Below are 26,134 nucleotides of genomic sequence, written 5' to 3'. Positions count from 1 at the left end.
ACATTCCCTGAACTCATCTCAATTACCTCCCTCTGGTATTTGTGATGCATAATCCCTTTATCCCTACTTTTTATTCATTTAAGTTTGTATTTATCCAGTAATTTTGCTGCATATTCCCTTTATTACTGAAATCAGTTTTTAGGTGCATGTTCCCTTTAAACAACACCTAAAAACTTAATATTTTTGTTGTACAGTCCCTTTATCCGTGGTATCTCCCCCTACTATCTATTTATCTAAGTTTGTGTGCGTCCAGTATTTTTGTTGAAAACTTTTCTCAAATCCTTTTTTGCTGTCTATAAACATTGGCAAGGACAAACAATCTCAAAACTAATTAAAGATAATTATGTCTATTCTATTGCATAAAGTAGTAGGGTTTTTGCCTGAAGCTTAAGATCTCTTAAACTGATTGACTGATACTAGGAATGCAGCCGCTAGAAAATATATAAAGTACAGTAAATTTTAACATATATTGTAATGTAACAAGTGTCATGTACTTTGTGTGTGTGTGTATGTGTGTATGTGTATGTGTGTGTGTGGGTGTGTGTGTGAGTAGCGAAGGTTCTCGCTAACCAGTATAGCTCTCCTTTACAGAAAAGCTTCTTATAGGTCCAGGCGAGGTTTAAAACTATTTTGATAGAAGGTTTTACAAATTTTAAGCATAATAGCTTTTTTAGTTAATGATCTTTGCCCGTTTATTTTATAATCTAAAATGTTGTAAGTTTGTTATTAACATAACTGTTATTTCTTTAATACTTTAAAACCAATCTACTTTTTTCGATTACCAATCCACGTACTTTAAAATATATACATTTATAAGTTTCTGTCTATAGTTTTAGGTAAAAAGCATAAGAAATTTTGGATCATGGAAAGAAAACGAAGTTTCGGGTTTCGTCGCATTTTCACAGTAGCTTTTCTGTTCATAGCTTACCGGGGAGCTCTAAACCTGCGGGGCCTATTTTCTAATCATTAACACTTACCTAACCTAACATAAAATAACCTTTCAAAAACTACTGTGAAAATGCGACGAATCCCGCAACTTCGTTTTCTTTCCATGACCGAAAATTTTTTATGCTTTTTACTATACAACTTGAATTTAGACGTTTTGGTCATTTTGTTTATAGTAAAATTATATATATTTGCAAGAAACAGCGATGGAAAATCCATAAAATCAACTGACAGACAGACTGACACTGATTATAGAATTGTCATTTTTAGAAAGTGCCTCAAAAAAATGACGACATGCAATAAACTGACCAATGATAGGCCAGTATACACTGTAATTGTTTATACTGGCCTCTCATTTATCATTTTATTGTATGACACCATTTTTTTGGCGGCACTGTACGCTGTCTCTCATTTTAAGGTTAGTTATATAAAATTCAAAGTGATTAGATGTCTTTGAACACAGTAAAAGTGTCAGACTGATTATGACGTAAAAAAAATTAGCCAATGAGAGGCCACTATAAATTTTTATTATTGGTCAATAATGGCCTAGCTCTCATTGGCTAATTTTTTTTGTTACGTCATAATCAGTCCGACACTTTTACTGTGTTCGATGTCATTTAGTGTAGTCGTTCATTTTTTAGGCTTCAAAATATATCCTAAACAGCTAAACTTACATATTAAATAAGACAAAAAATAATTTAAATTAATCCGGGAGAATTTTAAAATTCACGAAAGAAATTTCTTAGAAAATACTGAAATTATATTATATTATAATTTATTAATTTCTAGAGGCTGCGACCTTACCTACTGAAATAGGGAGATATTAACCCGAGAAAAAAATTAAATCTCAAAGATACGAAGGGCTATTAATTTATGTCATACTACGGCTACGGGGGAGTCGAATTTGGAGGTCGGGAGTCGGGAGGTATTTTTCATTTTTTGGGGGGGGTTGGGGTGTTTCACCCCCCAAGAAAATAGTTATAAACCTTCCCGAGACCTATGAGAAGCTACCCTGTTAAGGAGAACCCGATCGGTTCAGCGGTTAGCGAGATCCTTCGGTTCACACAGACACACAAACAGACAAACATCTTGTTACTTTAGTATAAGGATTTTAGAGTTTGCATGGTTGTTTATTTTTCGTGTAAAATTCTCTATAATAAAATTACGATATATGATTTATCAGTATATCTCAGTAGTTTTCATCCAGTGGGAATTCATAAAATTCGGAGCCATAAAATAATTATTACGCCTTATAAATGATTCTCTTTTTTTCTCACTGTTTCATTGTTTTAGCTATAATTAATTATGATTGTTGTCATCCTTGTTTTATTGTTATAAATAAGAAGAGAGACTGTTAAGAAAGAAAAAAAAAACAATTTGTTGTAAAGATTTTTGTTTTTATCAATGTTAAGTCAACTAGAAACCAATTTTTCTCAAGTAATTGTCTACAACATCTCTCTCTCTCTCACTCTCTCTCTCTCTCTCTCTCTCTCTCTCTCTCTCTCTCTCTCTCTCTCTCTCTCTCTCTCTCTCTCTATCTATCTCTCTCTCTCTCTCTCTCTCTCTCTCTCTCTCTCTCTCTCTCTCTCTCTCTCTCTCTCTCCTCTCTCTCTCTCTCTCTCTCTCTCTCTCTCTCTCTCTCTCTCTCTCTCTCTCTCTCTCTCTCTCTCTCTCTCTCTCTCTCTCTCTCTCTCTCTCCTTTCCTCTCAATTTTTTTTCAAATATTTTTAACAATCTATCACTAAGTTAACCTATATAGAAGCTTATAATTAATTTATATTTCCACTAGCGGCTACGCCCCTTGAGTCCTCTACGGACACTTGAATAAATGAGGGGGAGGGGAATCGGCCCTTTCTAAAATTTGAAAGAAATAAAATATCTTGGAAGGGTGGTGGTATCCTCCCCAAAAATATTTATAAGCTTTCTGGATATATGAAAAAGTTCAGGAGAACCATATCGGCTCATCTGTTAACGAGATCCTTTGAAACACATGAAAACAGAGAGACATCTTATTACTTTTGATTAAAGTTGATTTTTAAACATTTCTTCTCTTTAATTGATTTTATAGAATTTTGTTTATATATAATTAGAACAGTGATAACAAGCTTACAATCCTTTTGATTTTTTTTCAATTATCAGACTAATGTGAATTAATCTTGTTTTTATAAAAGTAAGAGGATGTCTGTATGCTGTGTATGTAACTTAAGATCTCGCCAACCGGGTAAGGTTTATAACTAATTTTTGGGAGAATAACTACAGCCTCCTAAGAGAAAAAGTACCCCCCCCCCCCCATTTTTTACTTTATTTTTAAAACTAAAATGGTGGGTCTAGATGCCTCCTCCCCTCATTTGCCACAAGGGGCGTCTTGGGGCGTTGCTGCTAGCAAAAAAACATAATATAAATTGATTAAAATTGTTTAAATTTTCCCAAGCAAGTAATGTTAACATCAAATACTTTGCTTTAGTCAAGGTGTCTTTAATTATTACATTATATGACAGACAGGGGAAATTTATTTTTATTATCACCACGGGTATTAGGGATGTTGCAATGGCCGATGAATTGACGTAATTTCAAAATTATGTTAAACCAAATAACATCTTCTGTAAATCAAAATTAATTGACATAAATTTGATAAATGTATTTTGGCCAACAAATGAAAGATTATGCTTATAAAACTTTGGGTACCTATATAATTTACAGTCTAATGTCCCCTCCCTCCATGATTATCACTCAAAGCATGGCTGTTGTTAACAGCGAAGCTATTCTATAATTAGGATGTATTAGTCAGTCCGTCCTTATTATTTTTCAAAATTATTGCATTATTGTTTAACAGAAATGTTTTTCAATTGGGGTTGACTTTTTTACCATCTAAAATACAAAGTAGCTTGATGTCTGTCCGTCCGTCCAGGGAATATACCTACTGGTCCTGTGGTGGTTTTAGGCTATTTTCTTGGGGGGTGGGACACCCCCTACGCCCCCAAAAACAAAAAAAATCCCCCCCACTCAAATTTTTTTTTTAAAAGAATTTTTAAGAATTTTGCGAATTCACCATTTATTTGCGAAAATTTTCGATTTATTCGCATTTTTTCCGCTGGGCAGGTAATAGAAGATGTAATTATACCTCTTAGAGTAAAGCCCCTAGAGGCTAGGGGCGAAGCCGCTAGTAATATTACAAGCATAATATATTATTATTTATGCATTGTAAATTTTTTCTTGGATTTTGACATCCATATTTTCAGCATATTACAAAGTAAAAATCTATTTTATAATTTTCAAAAGTGAAGCTTTTTCAAATGACGAGTGTTCCCGTGCGAGATTTCAAACTTTGTATAGATTCCTGCAACAATAAGATACGATCTGGTAGAGTAGCATTTTTATAATCATTTATTCATAAAAAAGATTTGTCCTATTGATCTAATTTATAAGAATTTCTAAAGAATATTGCGGGTTTTTTGATAAATTATTTGCTATTCTATGATTGTAAATTTCGTTTGTCTGCCTTATTGTAGGAATCAAAGGGATAAGACAATGGCTGATAAATTAATGTAGTTCCCTAATGACGATACACAAAATTATCTCTACTGTATATATAAATTAATGGTTGAAATGTTTAGACTCGGAACTTAATGAACCAACCAATCAAAATTCTATTAAAGCTCCTAAAAATGATGAGCCAACGAACTAGAAAACGATATTATTGAACTTTGTGGACTAGTATAATAAACAGCCCATTGTCTCCTACCTCTCTGGCTTTAATGGGATTTGCTTTTATGGATTTTGTCATTTTTGTTTAAGTAGAGTAAATAAAAAGTCACTAAAAGAAGCAAAAACAACTTACTAAAATAAATTACTGGTGTTTAACAAAATGCCATTTTACCAGGTTGGAAGTGAACATTGGAACATAAAATACACTGGTACCCAAAGTTTTTTTTTCGAAACATGTGTAGCCAAATTTTCAACCGTAGGTTTCAGCGGGTTCGAAGCCATACTGAAGAGGAAGTTAAGATTAATCTTGCAATCTAAAACCTCTTAAATGTCATGTTATAACAGCAAAATCTTATGCTTTCCCGGGTATTGATTTTCCTGTGATTACAACGCATACAAATACACCTGGAAACCAGAGGTGGATTCTTTTTAAAAAAAACTTTTTGTCTCACTGCCTCACTAAAATTAGTGAGGCTCGCCAATATTTTGTGAAAAATCCTCCAAACTCGCATTAAAAATCTACAAAAATAAAACAAAATCTTAAATCTTATGTTAATAACCTTTTTATGATTTTGATTAATTTTTGTAGATTTTTTTATACGATTTTGGAGGATTTTTCACAAACATTTTTAGCGAGCCTCATTAATTTTAGTGAGGCAGTGAGCCAAAAAGTTTTTTTTAAGAATCCACCTCAGCTAAAGATGGATTGTGATTACTTGACGCCCTTTTCCTTACACACCATCACTTATTACCAGAAATTTTAAGGGATAAGACAATGGTTAATAAATTGGTGTTCATACCCAAATTAGGATAAATAAAATATGCCGTTCTGTATCTTTAATTATTGGTTGAATAGTTCGTACACTGAAGATTTGTCTTTGATAAAAATTATGCACTTGGTAACTAATAAATAAGAAAAATTTATAGTTAAATTTAATCTTCTTTTAAACTTTCAAATATTTAAGCCCGGCTACTTTATAATAAGGATTTATTGGTCGGTTTGTACAACCACTGCACTAGAAGTGACCTTTACACACGTTTGGTGTGACTAGAGGGTTTTTGTGTATGTTTGTGTTGAGTATGTGTGTGTGTGTTTTGTTGGGTGTGTGTGTGTGTGTGTATGTGTGTTTGTCTCATGGAGGGAGGGGACATTGGGTTGTTTATTGCACTAGTCCCCAAAAATATTTTAATAATCTTTCTTTTTCTTTGGCTTAACAACATTAGGGACTCTTATTCAATTTTGATTGATTGGTTCATCAAGTTGAGTGTACAAACGTTTGCACAACTAATTGTAATGTGCAGAATGGGTTATTTTGTGTATAATCATTGGAGATGTACATCAATTTATCGGCCATTGTCTTATCCTTTAAGATCTCTTGTGTGTGGTTGGTTGTGTGTGTGTGTGTGTGTGTCTGTGTGTGTGTCTGTGTGTGTGTGTGAGTGTGTGTGTGTGTATGTGTGTGTCTATTTGTCTAGAATCGAAGATTTTCTACAATTAGATTTTTATAATATCACCAGGGATCTAAATGGATAAGACAATGGACGATAAATTGATGTACAACCCAAATGATGATACACAAAATTAACCCTTCTGTAGGCTAGAACAATTATATCCAATAAATAAAACAACCAGGGAGAGAACATTGGAATGTAAATTATAATCCCTTAAACGTTGACTAAAAAAATTTGGTACTATAATTAAATATTTATTGGTTGGTACATACTTGTTTAAACTTTTCCACCTATAATTTTTATCTACAAAAGATGTAAGTAATTTGATTTATTTGATAATTTGGGATGTACTACAATTTATCGTCCATTGTCTAATATTATTTTATAAGTATCTGGTTTCCTCGCTTTGTCACTAAGACATTTTGTAAACTGCTATTAGACACTGGTCGCCGGAAGGGAAAAGCAGTTTTTTGAAACAGGCTCTCTGAGATTATTACAGATTCTGATATATACATATATAGACTAATGAAAAATGCAAAAAACGAAATCAAAAGCGTTCCTTCTTGGGAGAAAATCCGGGAAAAAGATTTTTAGCTATTTTAACCTAAAATTCACATTGTTAAGCCTGCAAAGAAATATACAGACATTTTAAACATGTCATTGCTCAGCACCTAGAAGTGGTAGAAAAATGCTACGTATACCATTGGAAAGCTCATAACCTCTAGTTTCCATATTGGTATATAACGTTTTTGTACTATTATTATTTTTGAGCTAACATCTGAAGTATACACAAGTTTTAAAAATGCAGTTTTTTGATGAATTTTAGGTTTGATACTTGTTACACAAACCTTTTTAAAATTGTATTGCTTAGCACCTAGGAGTTACATAATTATTTTATATAGGTATATTTATATATTTTGGGTGCATTCAATTTTAGCTTAATTAAAAATAGTCTTTGAAATGTGTGTGGTTTGACATTGTAGTAAGAGCCAAGGAGGGGGGGGGGGGAGTTTATACATTTATAGGCAATGCAATTCAGTATAAAATTTTGCTCTGGATGTTTTTGGGCTTGTTGTTATAGATATTAACATGATTCTTTTTGTAAGATCTCTTATATGATTAAATCTACCAGAATAAATATTGAAAATTGAATTTTGGCACTATCCTTCTAGGGGCTAGTGGGGTAAAATAGCTCCAAAACACTAACATCTAAGGTTTGAACTTATTTTTAGAAATATCAAGCTAATTTTTTGTAAACTTTATTTTGCATAATTAAGCTAAGTAGTTACTAAAGATTTCATTTTGCCACTTTCCTTCTTGGTACTAGTGGGTTTTAACAACCCCCAAAACACAAATATTATAAGTTATGAGCCTATCAAGATGATCTTTTAATTTTAAAATTTATTCTTATAATTGAGATACATAGCCACTAAAGGTTTTGCCCTGGCTGTTTGGACTTGTTGTTATAGTTATCAAATGATTCTTTTTAAAAAAATTTTCTTATATGATTGGATCTACCTGTAAAAAATTATTTTTGGCACTTTCCTTCTAGGGGCTTTTATGGTAAAAAGCCAATAAAACATTAAATTATAAGCTATGAGATTATTTTAAAAGATATCAAGCTAATATTTCTAATGTAAACATTTTTCACATAATTGAACTAAGTAGCTATTACAGATTTCAATTTGGCACTTTTCTTCTAGAGTCTAGTGGGGTAAAACATCCCCCAAATACAAATATTATGAGTTCTAAGCTTATTTTCAAAGATATCATGTTGAACTTTAATGAATGATTATTTAGTTCAGTTATTTAACAAAATCAGCCCAATATTTTTTTAAAAGCCCAGAACTTAAAGTTTTAGCAGTTTTGGGGGCAGTTTCACCACACTAGCCCCTGGAAAGATTAGTGGCTTTGTATCTCAATTATGTGAATAAATCAGGGTTTCGGATCCGCATATTTTTGAGTCCAAGGATCTGGATCCAGATCCGCAAAAAAATGCAGATCCAGATCCGGATCCTTAGACTCCAAAAAATGCGGAAAAAATGGAAAAATCTACCTAAATTTATATAAAATCTCAGACATTCTCTTGATGAGAGCCAATCTTTAAGGTTTAGGTTCAGACTTGAAAATTAAAAGTATTTTTGACTTTGAATTAAATAATAAAAATTTTTTGAAAAATTTGGTGATTTTATTTTTATTGTCAAAGATCCGGATCCGGATCCAGTAGGATCCGGATCCGCATCCGGATCCGGATCCGCACTGACCAAATTTTGAGGATCCGGTTCCGCATAAAATCAATGCGGATCCGAAACCATAAATTTTAAATTAATAAAATCAACCTGATATCTTTAAAAATAGGCTCATAACTTATAATTTTAGTGTTTTGGGGGCTGTTATAAACTGGTAGTCCAAAGAAGGAAAGTGCCAAAATGAAATCTTTCGTGGCTACTTAGCTCAAATATGCAAAAAAAATAATTATGTTAAAAAAATTAGCTTGATATTTCTAAAAATAAGTTCAGACCTTAGATGTTAGTGTTTTGGAGCTGTTTTACCCAACTAGCCCCTAGAAGGAAAGTGCCAAAATTCAATTTCAAATATTTTTACTGGTAGATTTAATCATATAAGAGATCTTACAAAGAGAATAAGGTAAATAACTATAACAACAAACCCAAAAACATCCAGAGCAAAATTTTATACTGAATTTAATTGCCTATAAATGCACCCAAAATATACAAATATACCTATATAAAATAATTATATAACTCCTAGGTGCTAAGCAATACAATTTAAAAAAGGTTTGTGTAACAAGTGTCAAACCTAAAATTCAAGAAAAAACTGCATTTATTAACTTTGTGTATACTTCAGAGGATAGCTCAAAAAATAATAATAGTACAAAAACGTTATGTACCAATATGGAAACTAGAGGTTATAAGCTTTCCAATGGTATACGTAGCATTTTTCTACCACTTCTAGGTGCTGAGCAATGACATGTTTAAAATGTCTGTATATTTCTACGCAGGCTTGCCAATGTGAATTTTAGGTTAAAAATAGCTAAAATCTTTTTCCCGGATTTTCTCCCAAGAAGGAACGCTTTTGATTCCGTTTTTTGCATTTTTCATTAGTCTATATATGTATATATCAGAATCTGTAATAATCTCAGAGAGCCTGTTTCAAAAAACTGCTTTTTCCTTCCGGCGACTAGTGTAGAGTAAATGTCATTAGAGTTCCCCTTCAAGTGTATTAAAGTATATTATTGTATATTATCTATTCAAATAATACAGCAAAGAAATATTTGGACTTATATGAAAGTAATAGGATATCTGTTTGTCTGTCTGTTTGTTTTTAGTGAAGCTTTTAATAGGTATATGGAAGGTTTATAACTATTTTATTGGAGGGTTCGTCAACCATCTCAAGAGAATCACCTATGAAAAAAACCTTAAATGTTTAATTTTAAAATAAAAATTTCAAGTAAAAGTGTCGAACCCACCCCTCCCTCCCTCAAGTGCCCCTACAGACCAGGGGCGTGGCCGCTATAGAAGATTGTGGACAATTTACTGCCACGTCTTGCGGTCGTAGCGGTCATGCGTCAGCGTCATATTTGAAGGGTGACGCAAATTTCAGATCTCGTTTTTCACTGATTTTTCTTCATAAGATAAAACCGATGCTTGCAAGATTATTTAATTCGCTATAATATAAAGATAAATTTTTCTCAAATCGCGAAATCATGGATCTGAAATTTGCGTCACCCCCCCAACCTGAAAGTGGGGAAGAGAATAAGGGAGGGGGTAGAAACGGTTATAATAATGTTTTGTTTTCTTGACTTTAAATTAAACTCTACCCTATAGAGATTATAAACATAAAACAAACGGGTTAAAACTGGTTTTCATAATGTCTGCTTAATAAAAAACAATATTTCCATATGTCATTTGCATTTATCATTATACACAGGATATAAAGGGATAAGACAATGGACAATAAATTGATGTACATATATCCCAAGGTTAATACCATCCAATCGAAATTCAATCATAGTACCCAAAGATTTGACCCAATTTACATAATATTCATGTACATGGGAGTTGGACAATAAAAGATAAATATTTTTTTTCTTTTGTCAATAAATCACTGAATAAGACTTTACTTAAACAGAAAAGTATTTGATAAAAAAAATCCATTTATTCTTTATTATCTTCAGAATATCTAGAGATCTTGAGGGATAAGACAATGTCTGATAAATTTACATACATCCCCAATGATGATACAAAAAGTAGATGACCATTAGTGGTTGAAACGTTTGAATACTAACTTAATGAACTAATCAATCAAAGTTCAATATAGTCCCCAAAATTGTTAAGACAACAAATAAGAAAACATTTTTATAAAACTATGGGGACTAATGTTATAAACAACCCAATGTCCCCTCCCTCCCTGAGAATATCTCTGTCTTATATCTCAAGAATGCTGTACGTATTGGTGCAAAAAATGGGGACAAATTTCAAATTGTTTTGGCGTGTGACGTCATACCCCCATCTCTTTTCTAGGGGGTTTCTTTCCTCCTTCCCTTTTCTTTCCCCTCACTTGTGACGTAAATAAACAGCCCAGTCAAATCAATTTAAAAATTGTCCCCATTTTTTGCACCAATACGTACAGCATCATCTCAAGAAATGTTCATTTCTTTCCACATAAAACATCATGATAGCAAAATAATGACAAAAAAATAAATGCAACTCGATACTTAAGACAGTTTCAAAAGATAATTTACTAAACGATTGCTTCTTGAGTTTAAATTATACTGGTATCCAAAGTTTTATACACACATTCTCTTATTCGTTGGATCTATTACATCTTCATTGATTGGTTTAAAGTAACAGTGGCCCGAATTTTTCAACCAAAAATATTAATAAATATTAAAAGGGTATAATAATCATTTGGGATGTACATAAATTTTTCGTCCATTGTCTTATTCCTTCAGATCTATGTAAAGAAGAATTTTTTATTTGTGGTAAATAATAATGTTAATGCAAGAAACAGAATTGCACTTTCTTTTTTCGAAGCGTGGCAGCTCTGTAAAATTAGGTGAGTCCGTCTTTTATAAGATAAGATAGTCAGACATAAATAGATATAGAATATACCTTGATATTGCAACAGGGGGAAAGTTGTCATCCATTTAGGTTGCTATTTCCCCTGACATTTATTGGACAGTTCGTTTATCCAGTTGGAGGAGAAGGGAAGTGGTAAATGGGGGAATGGGGTGGATAGTTATTTTAGACCGCTACAAGTTTCACTTTATTTAGAGTACATGACAATTTGGTGTTAGATCCAATTAATAATAAAACCGTTTAAATCATTTTTAAATCATTAGATATCCCCCCCCCCCTGCCTCTATCGAAGTTTTTCTAAATCTTTATACATGATCCAGATACTTACAGATAGGCAGACTGACGTACAGACAGACGTACAAGCATCCTTCTACTTTGTATCATATATAAAAAGAAAACATATAATAATGTGTTTCCCTAATATAGAAATCAAAAGACAAATATGTATATTATATCAGAGAGAAAGGAGACAATGGACTGTTTTTATTACTTTAGTCCCCAAAGTTTTAAAATAACGTTTTTTTTATTTGTTGGCTTTACAACTTTGGGAACTTTAGTGAATTTTGATTTCATTAAAACGAGTTTCAAAAACTGATTTTAATCTACAGAAGGAATTATTTTGTGTATCATCAATGGGGCTATACATCAATTTATCGGCCATTGTCTTACCCCTTTAGATCCCTGATATTTTGAATGACAAAATATTGACAAGAATTAGAATTATTACCATAAGAAGTGCAGCAATATTACGCAATTAAAGTTTTTATCATTAATCCCCAGAGATCCTAAAGGATAAGACAATGGACGATAAACTCATGCACATCCCCAATGATGATAAACGAAATTATCCCACCATGTAGGTTAAAATCATTAGTTGAAAAAGTTCGGACACTATTAGATTGGAAGCAATTAATCGTATTTCAATGAAAATACCCAAAGTTTTTTAACCAAATAACTTTGGGTACCTGTACTTCCTGTACATACCTACAGATATATTCATGATTATGATAATACGTAGTTTTATTTTTACCAGGAAGTGTAACGAGGCAATTATGTTTTATAACGATACTTTTCCCCTCAACTATCAAAGGCAGTATTTTTTTCTAAAGAGAAGCTTTTCTATAATTAGGATCGGTGAATCCGTATGTCAATAACGGTTAACTCTTTTTTGTTAATCTAGACATGTTAAATTGGTCCTATTGATTACAAACTTTGCATGCTGAATCCTATAACAGTTAGGTACAATAAAGAAAGTGTAGCAACTCTATAATCATTACCAAAAATTCCATAAGCCAATTTAAAACATGTTGATTTTTAACCTTTTTGACAACAATTTAAACATGTAAGTATGTCCTTAAACAGTATTCTGTATTCAAGCAGTTTAGTAACAAATTTACTTAGAATTTTGTTTCGACTTATACATTTATATTATTCTTGTTCAGTTCTGACACTCTAATGTTAGTTTGTCCTACCATTTTAGAGCTTTGCTTTTATTGATGTTTTTATATTTGTTTATTAGATATTTAAGAGAAGTAGGTGGTTATTTATACTGTCCATTGATATATCCCTGGTATTTACTTAATGGTGTAGTGATATATGGGGCACTATGCAAAGAAGATATATAGATAAATAGTTTTTATATTGCGACAAAGATATAGGATGTCTGTCAGAGTGCTTGTAACGCTAGATAGATAGATAGATAGATAGATATATAGATAGATAGATAGATAGATAGATAGATAGATAGATAGATAGATAGATAGATAGATAGATAGATAGATAGATAGATAGATAGATAGATAGATAGATATATAGATAGATAGATAGATAGATAGATATATAGATAGATAGATAGATAGATAGATAGATAGATAGATAGATAGATAGATAGATAGATAGATAGATAGATAGATAGATAGATAGATAGATAGATAGATAGATAGATAGATAGATAGATAGATAGATAGATAGATAGATAGATAGATAGATAGATAGATAGATAGATAGATAGATAGATAGATAGATATATAGATAGATAGATAGATAGATAGATAGATAGATAGATAGATAGATAGATAGATAGATAGATAGATATATATATAGATAGATAGATAGATAGATAGATAGATAGATAGATAGATAGATAGATAGATAGATATATAGATAGATAGATAGATAGATAGATAGATAGATAGATAGATAGATAGATAGATAGATAGATAGATATATATATAGATAGATAGATAGATAGATAGATAGATAGATAGATAGATAGATATATAGATAGATAGATAGATAGATAGATAGATAGATAGATAGATAGATAGATAGATAGATAGATAGATAGATAGATAGATAGATAGATAGATAGATAGATAGATAGATAGATAGATAGATATATAGATAGATAGATAGATAGATAGATAGATAGATAGATAGATAGATAGATATATAGATAGATAGATAGATAGATATATAGATAGATAGATAGATAGATAGATAGATAGATAGATAGATATATAGATAGATAGATAGATAGATAGATATATAGATAGATAGATAGATAGATAGATAGATAGATAGATAGATAGATAGATAGATATTAATTTTTCCTCACGCTTTACTTGAATTCCTATACAAAGTTTAAATTGTTAACACAAATTGCAGCTTTTCAAGTTAACGCTGAAAACAGACAAAAAAAACTTTTTAAAAATCTAAGAACTTCGCACAGCAACTTTAAGCTGTATATATTGCTCCAGGGCAGATTTAAGCTACTCTGTCATTAAAAATAAAAGATATGAAAATACAAGTTTTATATAGTGCGTTATTTTTTTTATTTTTTTATATCTTGATTGGTTGATTCAAACTAGCAGTGTTCCAAATTTCAGATTCCCAAAGTGTAGGTTTGAATATCCGTTATTTGGTATATAACTTATTTATCGTCCATTGTCTTATCCCTTGTTAATGTATGCGTGTTTATTATTTTTCGTAGCAAGGTATAAACACCACTTTTATAATTTTGGTATCGTCAGAATGATAACCACCTTTTCCTTTCACAAAATATACATTTAATAGCGGATACATTGATTGTTTTGAACCCGACCTCTCCCCTTTTTTTAGTTTCAATAGGAAAAAGTAATAAAGGAAATTTTAGTCAGCTAAATTTTTTGGGGGGGAGGGCGGTTTTACCCTCCTCCAGGTTAGCTGTAAACCTTCTCCGAACCTACACAGAAGCTACACAGTAAAGGAGAACCGTATCGGTTCCCTGGTTAGCGAGATCCTTTGGTAAAGACAAACGGAGATCCTTCTATTTCTGTAAAAGATTAGCCAAAAAACAAAGAATAAAATGATGTTTACCCTCAACCATAAAAAGTATAATGTTACCACCCCTCTATACCACAAAGATATTTAAAATAGTAAATTAGTGCTGTGACAATAATTTAGAGAGCTAAAACCTATTTTACACTCTTTTTAACTTCACTCTACATAGGAAATTAAACAAGGATGACAACTTACATTTGTAGATATTTCAAACTATTCTTATATGAAAGTAACAGGATTTATGTTTGTTTTTTGTGTGTGTAGCTTAGGATCTCACTAACCTCTTGACTGATATGGTTCTCCTTCATAGCTTTTTATAGTTAACTTAATAGTTTTTAATATTTTTTTTCATCATCCACTCAAGAGAAAGCATCCCTGGAAATAAAATATTTCCCCTCACCCTCTAAAAATACATTTTTTTAAACTGAAATTTACAGTGAAGGTTTACTTTCCTCCCCCTCTCATTCCCTTCCCTCAGGTGCTTCTAGAGGCCTCTGAGGAATTAGACTTTGCTATTACAATTGCAAAACATAGAAAGTTTGTTTAGTTTCTTTTTTGATTTCAGGAAATATACCTACTTTTAGAGTTTTAAAGTTTTTTTTAAATCTCGAAAAAGAGGTAGATTTTTTTACAATAGAGACCTAAAGGCTAGAGGCGAAAGCAATATATTTGTTAAAGCTGCAAATAATAGATTAGTCATTTAATTAGTCTATAATTGCCAATTATTAAAGATAATCAAACTTTAAATTGTAAGATCTTTCGTCTTGGAATTCTGTAAAGTAACAATTTTCACATTTTCATTGGCTAAAAGCATGGCTCGGCAGCCGCGCGTCAGCCTCAGGGAAATCAACCTTTTACAATTATAAAATAACAGCTGGGAGTTTAAACCTGACCAATATATGGCACTCCGTCTTTTCAACAATATTTTCAAAGAATCCAAACAGTTTTAAATTTGAGGCTTAGTTGCGGCTATCGTGCAGCAGCCCAGCACAAATAAAGAATGCCTCCTACTCTCTTACAATTAAGTATTGCATCTTGTTATTGCTTTTTATCTATTTGTTACTTAAGATGATTAAAATGGATAGGAGAGAGATAGAGTTAGGGAGAGAAAAAAAGAGAGAAAGAGAGAGAGAGAGAGAGAGAGAGAGAGAGAGAGAGAGCGAGAGAGAGAGAGAGCGAGAGCGAGAGAGAGAGCGAGAGAGAGAGAGAGATAGAGAGAGAGATAGATAGAGAGAGAGAGAGAGAGAGAGAGAGAGAGATAGAGAGAGAGGAAGAGAGGAAGAGAGAAAAAAAGAGAGAGAACACGATAGGGAGAGAGAGAAGGAGAGTGATAGCGAGAGAGAGAGAGAGAAAGTGTGAGAGAGAGAGAGAGAGAGAGTGTGTGTGTGTGTGAGTGAGAGAAAGAGAGAGAGAGAGAGAGAGAGAGAGAGAGAGAGAGTGTGTTAGAGAGAGAGAGAGAGTGTGTGTGTGTGAGTGAGAAGGTGAGAGAGAGAGAGAGAGAGAGAGCGTAAAAAGTAAGAGAAAAAAAGAGAAAAAGAATAGAAAAAGAGAGAGAATGAAAGCAAAAAGTAGAGAAAAAAAAGGGAGATTTAAAAAGAATGAGTGAAAATTCTATAACATTTCTTAGGCAAACTTCAAAGTTAGGGCAGTCTTATATAATCCTGTAAAAATATATAAGGAAACCCTAACTCCTAGGATTTGACAAAATATAAAAAAAAATAATTCAATCTTCTTAGATTTTAAAAATGAACAGCTTTGCTTTTGGGCGTGTCTTGATTGATTTTACAGTTTGAAAGATAGGAGGTGGTGGGACGTTTTATACCCCGGCCCCAACCCCTTAAAAATATTCATTATTTGGACGGCCCCCGAAATATCCTTATAAAAAAGTAATATAATGTTTTTGTATGTCTGTCTGTCTGTCTGTCAGTTTGTTTGTTTATACCAAAGGATCTCGCTAACCTCTCAACTAAAAGGGTTCTCCTTTATAGGGTAACTTCTCATAGGTTCTGGGTAGCTTTATAACTATGTCGGGGAAGGGAACTACCACCCTCCTAAGAGAAATCGCCTTACCCCCCCCCAAAAAAAAAAAAAAGTTTACCTTTTATAGCTGCGAAACTGCTACTCCAACTGTTCTTGTTCTTAGTGTAACTTAAGAAATTACACGTTAATTATAATTTCCTTTAGTATTCATTTTTCTACTAAATTATATAAATCACGAAATTTCATCACAAAAACTTTAAAAATCAGTCGTATAACTTACATCTTTAGAACATTGTTATATCTAAAAGAAAAACAATTAGAAACTAGCTTTAATAGCAGCTGAGTAAATCTTAGGTTTCACGGACAAACAGATTTGAACTTGAACAGAGTGTCAGAACTTAATACGCAGAATATTAATTTAAAATTAAATTTGAGTTCAATAATATTTCATTCCATGTTGTACCTTGTTGTCCTGGGAATCATTGTTCCAAAAATCATATGACAGGATATTTTTGTCATAAAGAAAATTGTTATCAGAAAAGTAAAAATCAGTATGTTACAAATTGTAACGATTATAGAGTTGCTACGCTTTTAAATGTAATTAACTGTTAGATGAATCTGAAGGCAAAGTTTGAAATCGATTGGATTCTAAGGTGCACTAATTAACGATAAGAGCTATCCGTTACGTACGGACCGACTTTTTATTTTTAACAAGGATGACAACATCCATAAAAGCGAAGCACTGAAACGGTAGGACAAACGGAAGTTAACACTTGTAGAGTGTCAGAACTGAATAATCAGAATATAAATGTATAAGAGTCGAAGCAAAATTGTACGTATAGTTGTTGAAAAGCTGCTTGATACAGAATAATGTTTATGGATATACTTACATTTTTAGGACTTCATTATAGAGTTCCTTCGCTTATGATATTGTACTTTGTTGTCCTAGGAATCGGAATTCCAGAAATCATATAAAATATGTTGTTAAAAAGTTAAAAATCAACATGTTCAAAATGGACGTAAGGACATTCTGGGAACGATTATATATAGAGTTGCTACGCTTTCCAAATTGTACCTAACTACTACAAGAATCACCATGCAAAGTTTGTATTCAATAGGATTATTGTAACATGCCTCAATTAACGAAAAAAGCTATCCGTTACGGACTGACGGACGGACGAACTGACCGATCCTAATTATAGAAAAGCTTCGCTTTTAAAAATATACTGTAAATTTTGTTTTCTGTACTGTACTACTTTTGGGCATAATAATTCTGGTTTTAAAATATATATATAGATCAAAAGAAAGTCAGGGATCTAAAGGGATAAGACAATAGCCGATAAATTGATGTACGTCCCCAATGATGATACAAAAAAATTTGTAGATTACAATTAGTGGCTGAAACGTTTGAACACTTAGCTTAAGGAACCAACCAATCAAAATTCAATAAAAAGTCTTAAAGCTGTTAAGCCAACGAATAAGTAAACCTTATCATAAGACTTTTGAAACTAATCCCCTCCCTCTCTCCCTGAAAGAAAGTACATTCTCACAAGGATTAAGTATGTAGATATGCCATTAATTAAGACTTTTTAAAAGCGAAGCTTTTCTATAATAAGGTCCATACGTCCGTCTATCCGTAACGAATAGCTCATATAGTTAATTTAGACATGATAGAATTGTCCTATCGATTTGATATTGTATTGTTTTTCATATAAGCTTACAACCATTTAACTTATTCAGAACTAAACCTACAACCAGCTCCAAATGGATTTCCTATTCTAGCCCTAGTTTCCTAAAGTGTACAGCAGATAACCCAATTATTGCAGACCCTTTTTTCAGCTACTCCGGAAATTTGTGAAAACAAAGCGATTTATACATTATACATTCAAAATTTTAATGTTTAAAACTTTATTTTTTTTGGGAAGTTTGAAGCTTTTTTAGCTAATAGCAAATTTCGAGATAGGACGCGGACGCTAGGTACACTTTCGGAAACTAAATTGGAGTTCATCCCCAATATTGTTATAACATTTTAAAATTAGATACTGGGTATCCCCGCAAGGTTAGAGCTATATTAATAAATAGTGAGTAAACCTAATTTTTCTTGGGTTGACATATCCAATACTTCCCTGGCAATTTCGTGTTTGAAGCTATTTCAATTTGGTTTCACAAAATTCTCATTACATCCATGAGCGGAGTTACTCTATAATACCTTATTTACAATTGTCCGTGGGTTTCTTAAATGTTATTAGGAAACAGCGTATAGTGTCCAATACAAATGACCAATGATAGACCAGTATACACTGTAATTGACTAATGGTAAATTGAATACTGGCCTATCATTGGTCATTTATATTATATGAAGTCACTTTTAATTGAACACTTTACGCTGTTTCTGTTTTAGTACTTTCCATAAAAGGCCTTTTGAGCAATGAAAAAAATCAAATTTTTATAATAATTTTAAAATATTTCTTTTTTCTATGCCCCACCCCTTGAGGGAAGGCTCAAGCAAAAAAGGGCTCTAACCCTGCGGGGTTAAGCATTACCCAATATTACTTAAGCTACAGTAATTAACAAACTAACTAAAAATTATCCAACCAAACTTATTTTTAATTTATTTTTTAAATAATGGAGGTGGGATGGGATGCTTAAATAAGATATCTATGGTATAGATGTATATACAGACAACTACCTCCCTTCATTTTTCAAAAACCTTCTTCGTCTGCTTCTAAATTATTTTCTGCTACTTGGCTGTGTTAATATAAGCGACGCCATTGATTGATTTTCAATGACCCAATAGAAAGGTTGCACAACGTGGTTGCGATGGGGACATATAGTTATTTAAACCTTTCTCCCTCTAGTGTTTTACTCTAATGCTCAAATAGTATTTTAAGGGAAACCAAAGGGTTTAATCAAAAAAGTCTTTGAAATTGATACTATTGCTGCTAAGTTAACCGCATGATAACTAACATCCTGTTACTTTATTTAGTATAAGATAAGATTTAAGTAATGACGTTCTATTAATTAATTTATTTTGCAACTATTTCTACAGAAATGTTAATCCTTAGAAATATATTTCTTTGTCGCATCTACTCTATAAATAATGTATACACGTAAGTCCTCATATGTTTGGCTATTTGTCAAAGTTAGCTTGAATTAAAATATTAACATCACTAGCTGGTTCGATCTTAGCCACTAAGGGCTTTGCAAAGGGGTCAAGAAATAGCCAAAAACCACCATTGGATGTATATGAGACTTCCCTTAAAAGCGTTACCATTTCGGACTGTCAATTTCTGAGACCTTTAGCTTAAAAAAACCTTACAGATTTCTTAAATCTGAAAATGATTTTAGAACTATTAAATTGAAATTTAATTTTTATTTGTATTACCAGTACAAATAGACTTCAAGATTTAGTTTTTCTTAAGTATAAATTATTTTCTGACGGACATACGTTTTAAACAAACAAAATTAAAAATTCCTGGGTTCTAAGGGGATAAGACAATTTCCAAGAAACTGATTTTCATCCCTAATGATAATACACATAATTACCCCTTCTGAAGATTTCAACAAGTAGTTGATACATTTGGACTCTTAACTTAATGAACCAACCAATTAAAATTCAATAAAAGTCCCCAAAATTGTTATGCCAACGAATACGATAACTTTACTATAAAACTTTGGGGACTAGAGTAACAAACAGCCCAATGCCCCCTAGCTCCCTGTTAAATCCTAACCTTTCAAAGGATTACCATTTAACTTTAGACAATTCAACTGTTGCCAGGGAGAAGACAATGGCCGATTAATTCAGGCACATCCGTAATGATTATAAACAAAATTATCCTTTCTGTAGATCAAATTATTGGTTGAAAAGTTTGGACACTTCTAGTTTAAAACTAATCAATCACAATTTAAAAAAAATTAGAGCCAACGTATAAGATAATAGGGTTAAGGCACTTCGGGCACAAGAGTAATTTAAAGCCAAATGTCCCCTCCCTCCCTGCCATTTAGATTGTTTTAAAAAATTTTCTCGTATTTATTCGAATCCGGTGGACAGGTACCAGTTCTCATCCATACGAAAAAACTATGTCTAGCATCGTATTATATCCAGCTTTCTACGAATATAAAAATGTACAATCATAAGATTAAAACCATTTATTTTAGCTGGTGCCTTCGGCACCTCGGGGCTAAAATAACTGGTTTTAATCTTATAATTGTACATTCTATATCCGCGGAAAGCTGTTTATAATACGATGCGAGAAATAACTATTAGACGCGATGGTTTTCTACATTAAAATTTGTTAAATTAATGCTTGTTTGAACATGGCAAAGCGTTTGATACTTTGATTATATGCCAAGATATCTTGGACAAAATAGCCACGGACATAATAGCCTCTGAGAAAAAAAGCCACATGACAAAATAACCTCTAGGACAAAAAGTGGTTGGTAGATTTTTACAATTTGTAATATCTTTTTTACAATTTTTAGGTAAGGTTTGGTTAGGTTATATGGCTAGGGAGCCGAGCGCCCGCGGCTAGGCAGGTCAGGGGGGGGGGCGAGCCCAGTGACCATGCTCATTATTATCAGTTTAGGCTATTTTCCGTACGAGGCTATTTTGTCCGAGGCTATTTTGTCCGAAGCTATTTTGTCGTCAGGCTATTTTGTCCGAGGCTATTTGTCTAAGCCAAGATATATTTTACAGCTCCTAATGAATTAATTTCCGTCATTAGCCATACTGAAAAGCCAGGTAATTTTACACGAAGAATAAAATGAATATCATAAAATTAATCACTGCTTTGTTATCCTAGGCCTTTGGCTCCACATAGCCAATAAGATTATAAGACTGGAATTATTACTAATATTTTTCTATATACTATCTAACCGCGAAAAACTGCCTAAAAATGCCAGAAAAAAATAGCTATTCCAGTATAGCTTTTAAAACTAAACTTTTATTTGTTTTCTTAAAACTTTGGGTATCTTTATCAAGTCTAAATTTGATTGTAAAAAATAGCAATATAAAACCTCTTCTGCCAATCTTTTATCGTTTACAAAAACGGGGTAATTTTGTTAATTATAATATCAATTTACTATTGTCTTATCCATTAAAGAAACTCAAGAATATTTAAGGAAAAATTAATTATCAAAATTATTTTACAACGAATAAGAATACTAATAACACGTAAAATGAGTTTAAGAATATTCATTTTTACCTTCAGATTTTTCATTAAACAACGAATAAAGAATTACCAGTTAAAATAATATTTTTAGAACAAGAATGACAACATTCATAAAAACCAAAGCTCTAAAATCAAACAAACGGACAATAACTCTGGTAGAGTGTCAGAACTTGATAAGCAGAAATGCAGGATACAGTAAAATGACTTACTTTCCTTTAAAGTATTGTACCTTGTTTTTCTTAGGGCTATCCGTAGCGGACGGACGGACATATCCTAATTACAGAAAAGCTACGCTTTTCTACAACAAATAGTAAATTACCAATTTAAATAATATTATTCGAAAAATTGAAGTTTAAGAGTATTTAAATACAAATCTAATTATTTTAAAGGTTTTAGTTTTGACTGTCACGAAATCTTAAACTACTGAGACCGATTGAGTAATGCATTTTAGGCAGGCTTCACGTGGGTCCTAATATGGATTTAGTCTATTTTAGTTTTCATCAATTTCTTATGATTTTACCACAAGGTAAACTGTTATAAGCGAAGCATCTCTATAATTAAGTCCCAAAAATGTAAGTAGATGCTTAAACAATGTCCTGTAGTTTTGAAGTTTTGCAACAAATTTACTTACAATTTTGTTTCGAATTCTAAATCTATATTCTGCTTATTCAGTTATGATGTTCGTTTGTTCTACCAATTCAGAGCTCTCCTTTTATGGATGTTTTTATCCTTGTTTTATTAGATATTCTGTTAGCTGCGCTACTTATGGATTTAATAACACTTGTTTATACGTGTGTGTAGTTTAATATGGAGGGAGGGGACATAAGGCTGTTTATTACACTAGTCCCAAAAGTTTTACAATAACGTTTTATTATTTGTTAGCTCAACATTTTTCAGGACTTTAATTGAATTTTGATTGGTTGGTTCATTGAGTTGATTGTCCAAACATTTCAACCACTAATTGTAATCTACAGTATAATTATTGGGGAAATACGTCAATTTATCTGACATTGTCGTATTCCTTTAGAGCCCTGGTATTTTAATGATAATTTTATTACCATTATAATGTCTTTATTAGCGGTCGGGGATTTTTGGCACAAGACTCAAAGGTGGGTAAAGGGGGGAAATTTTGTCCGGCTACGGGGAGGGGGGAGAATTGTCTATAGATCAAAGACATTTAGAGATAAGGCAATATGATAATAGGTTATTGCACATTCCCAACAAATAAAAATAAGATAAACTTTTCTGTAGATTAAAACTATAAGTGAAAATGTTTGAACACCTTTAACAAAATCTAATAAAAAAAAAGTTTTTCGCCAATGAACAAACGTGGACATTTACTATTTAGTTTTATATGTATTATGGGCATTTTGGAGATTGTTACCACTACCCCTGAAGAAAATTTTTAAGGGGATGTCTAAAAACCCAACATCCCAGTTTTTATTTTCTTAGTACCAACCTAAATAAACCTTTTTTTTATCACCAACCCCCACCCTCCTAAAATATATTTCTATGGGGGGTTTTAACTTCTTCGGTGCGCTTCGCGCACCCCTTTACTAAAATTCTGTGCACGCGGCTTGGATGGACCTGAGAATGTCATTAAGTAGAATAAATATTGTTAATGTTCACACCGACACCCATCCCCCCTCGCCCCCCCCCCCCACACACAAAGTTTTTACTATAACTTCCCCAAAAATAAATTGAATGGGGGGTAGAGTCGGGGGGGAGAATAGACATTATTATTTTCATATAACAAAACAAAAATAAGTATTTATATAGTTATAGATTAATTATTAATTAATTGAATAATTACATTAATACATAAATAATCATCAATCAAAGTTCAATTTACTAAAAAGTAAGGAATTTAATAAACAAAATAGTTAAGTATAGTATAGTTTAAAATTTGAACACTGGGCGGCACTGTAGATGCTTAGTTTCTGTCTCGTATCACTTTAATTACTACTGACTGAGGTTTGCCTACCATCTATAAGCTGAGAAAGAGAGAAACAGAGAGAGAGAAAAAAAGGAGTGAAGGGAGAGAAGTAGCAAGGGGGAGAGATATTAACGGGGGGTGGAATAAGATTGGTTGGTTGTAAGGAGAATTGGGGGAGGGACAACTCTTTTAAACCCCCATCAGCTTTTGGTCCTAGGCCTCTAAATTTTTGGTTCTACGACCTGCCCACAAAACAGCCGGAATTTTTTTTGTTAGCACAGATACTTTATAACTCTAGAGGCCCTTTACGTTGGGGGTTAAGTCGCCCCCTCCCTTTCTATACAATTTTAAAATATTATCTTAACACGGTCATTTTGTTTGAAGCGAATTCTCTTAGGAGTGTGATGGTATCCTCCCCCAAAAAAATCTTTTCGGGACTTATGAAAAGCCCTACTTAAAGAGCAAACATTTTGGTTCAGCGGTCACAGAGATCTCTTTGTACAGATCCAGTTACTTTTTAAAAGGTTAGAAAAGGAGATTAGATTGATTACAAAGTACGTCACTCAACTTGTTCTTTTTTTTGCAATTATAATTTTTAAAATTTTACCTTCTTAATTACATATAAGCAGCAGATTTGACTTAATTATCACCCTTTTTGCTATATTTAGCTGCGTTATAACTAAAGGCTGTAGGTTGTTTTTTTTCGAGTTAATTGCTACAAAAAATGTATACATTATTTCTTGGATCTTACTTCAGATTTTCATCAAGTGAATTTAGAGGGGATAATTTTGCCTCACTAAAATTTTAGCGGGGCAAACTGATTTTAGTGAGGAAAAAGTTTTTTAAAGAATTCAACTCAGATCTTTAAACGAGTTCCATGGTAGCAAGCCCAATTGATGAAAATTTTTCCACTGTCATAATATCCAAGTATATTCTGAGATAATTATTTTTGCTGTTATATATCTTTTGCTGTTGTTTATGGACATTAGTATGTTGGTGATTGTGTGTGTGTGTGTTTGTGTGTGTGTGTGTGTGAGTGTAAGTGTGGTGTAATATTATTGAGCAGAGACATACAGAGAGAGAGAGAGAGACATAGAGACAGAGTGAGAGAGAGAGAGAGTAAGAGAATAATGTAAGCAAATTGTGGCCTCGAAAGTAATGGACATATACTTTATAGAGGGATTTTTTTTATTTTAAAAATATTTTTCTTGAAGGGGGGGGGGGTGATCTTTCGTACCCTTTCAGAGCTTAATATCTTATTGGACAAACACACAAAATAAATTTTTTTTAAATTAATAAATCCTGCTAATACTTTAGAGCATTGAGTTAGTATGTTGGTCTATGTCGGTATGGCAATCTTTTAGAGTAGATTTAAATAATTACTTCTAGGAATAACTTGGACTTCTAACAGGGGAAATATTTCATTCCCATTGTATTTTTAAAAATCATAATTTAAAAAAATTCTTATGCCTTACCTTCTAAATTTTAAAATTTTCAAACATTAATATTGAGCCTCTTTTTTAAATCTTACAAAGGAACATATTTAAATTTTTTGATGATGATGTCAAATTCTATTTTTTTTTAGAACCAGCTGCTGAACAGTCTACAGAGCCGTCTAGTGCCGCCGAAAAAGCGGCAGCGGTGCGAAAATGTTGGTCGGCGGTGGTGGGGAGGGGAGGGAAGGGGTGAGAGAAAAGTTGAGGCCGAGTGCTAATAACCAGCGATGCAGGGATAAGACATTGGACTTTAACTTTTCAGAGATTCTGTTGATTTGATTGTTGAGAACATTTTCTCTATCTTCATTATTATCAAGAGGGATAAGCAATTGAAGATAAAAAGATTTATATCACCAATGATGATAAACAAAATTACCCCATCATTCCATTTTTGGTGAAAATTTTGAACACTTCAATTTGAAAACATAAATCACGAATTTTAATAAGAGTTCCCAAAGTTTTTAAACCGCTGAATGAGATTATAAAAACATGTGTAATAGTATGATTTATAGTCCAATGTCCCCTCCCTCCCTGAGTATAGAACAACAAGGACAATTAGGTCCATAAGTAACAACAAACTAATATTCATATTCTAGACTAATATTAAAGTAAAACAAGGTTGAATAACTATACCCTGTGGACCCTTTTAATTGGGTATTTGAATATCAGCCAATAGCGTCGGAAATATCACCACAGCCAAGTCGGTACAAAAAAGCAGAAAGCAGTTTGCTAACAGATAAAAAAGGTCTCCAACAATGGATCCAGGTAGTTATCTGGATTATATAATCCTATTATATAAAGTAGTAAGCGTTTTTTGTCTGTCCCGACGGATCCCGCTAACCGCTGAATCGATATTGTTCCCATTTACAGTGAAGCTTCTTCTATGTCCCGGGAAGGTTTTAAACTATTTTTGGAGAGGGTGTCTTCAGCCCCCTTCCCCCCCCAAAAAAAAAAAAAAAATATTCTTTTACTCATTTGAAACTCAAATTTAAAATTGGATGAATGAGGTCGACCTTTCCCCCTCCTACC

The 26,134-nt window shown here is 32.4% G+C and overlaps 1 protein-coding gene across 1 annotated transcript in view; it reads right to left on the bottom strand.

The window, feature by feature from the left end:
- Positions 1 to 16,799, bottom strand: part of LOC145329206 (uncharacterized) — a 114,229-nt gene extending 97,430 nt beyond the window's left edge. The window contains exon 1 of the mRNA XM_080173257.1: positions 16,621 to 16,799. The gene's annotated coding sequence lies outside the window, so the exon portion shown is untranslated. The remainder of the gene's footprint in view (positions 1 to 16,620) is intronic.
- Positions 16,800 to 26,134: the final 9,335 nt, after the last annotated feature.

The sequence above is a fragment of the Acartia tonsa genome, chromosome 10, assembly GCF_053477335.1.
Source record: "Acartia tonsa isolate MP-2025a chromosome 10, ASM5347733v1, whole genome shotgun sequence".
NCBI classification, from domain to species: domain Eukaryota; kingdom Metazoa; phylum Arthropoda; class Copepoda; order Calanoida; family Acartiidae; genus Acartia; species Acartia tonsa.
The sequence above is the reverse complement of the archived record's forward strand: the minus strand, read 5'-3'. Positions and strand labels throughout refer to the sequence as shown.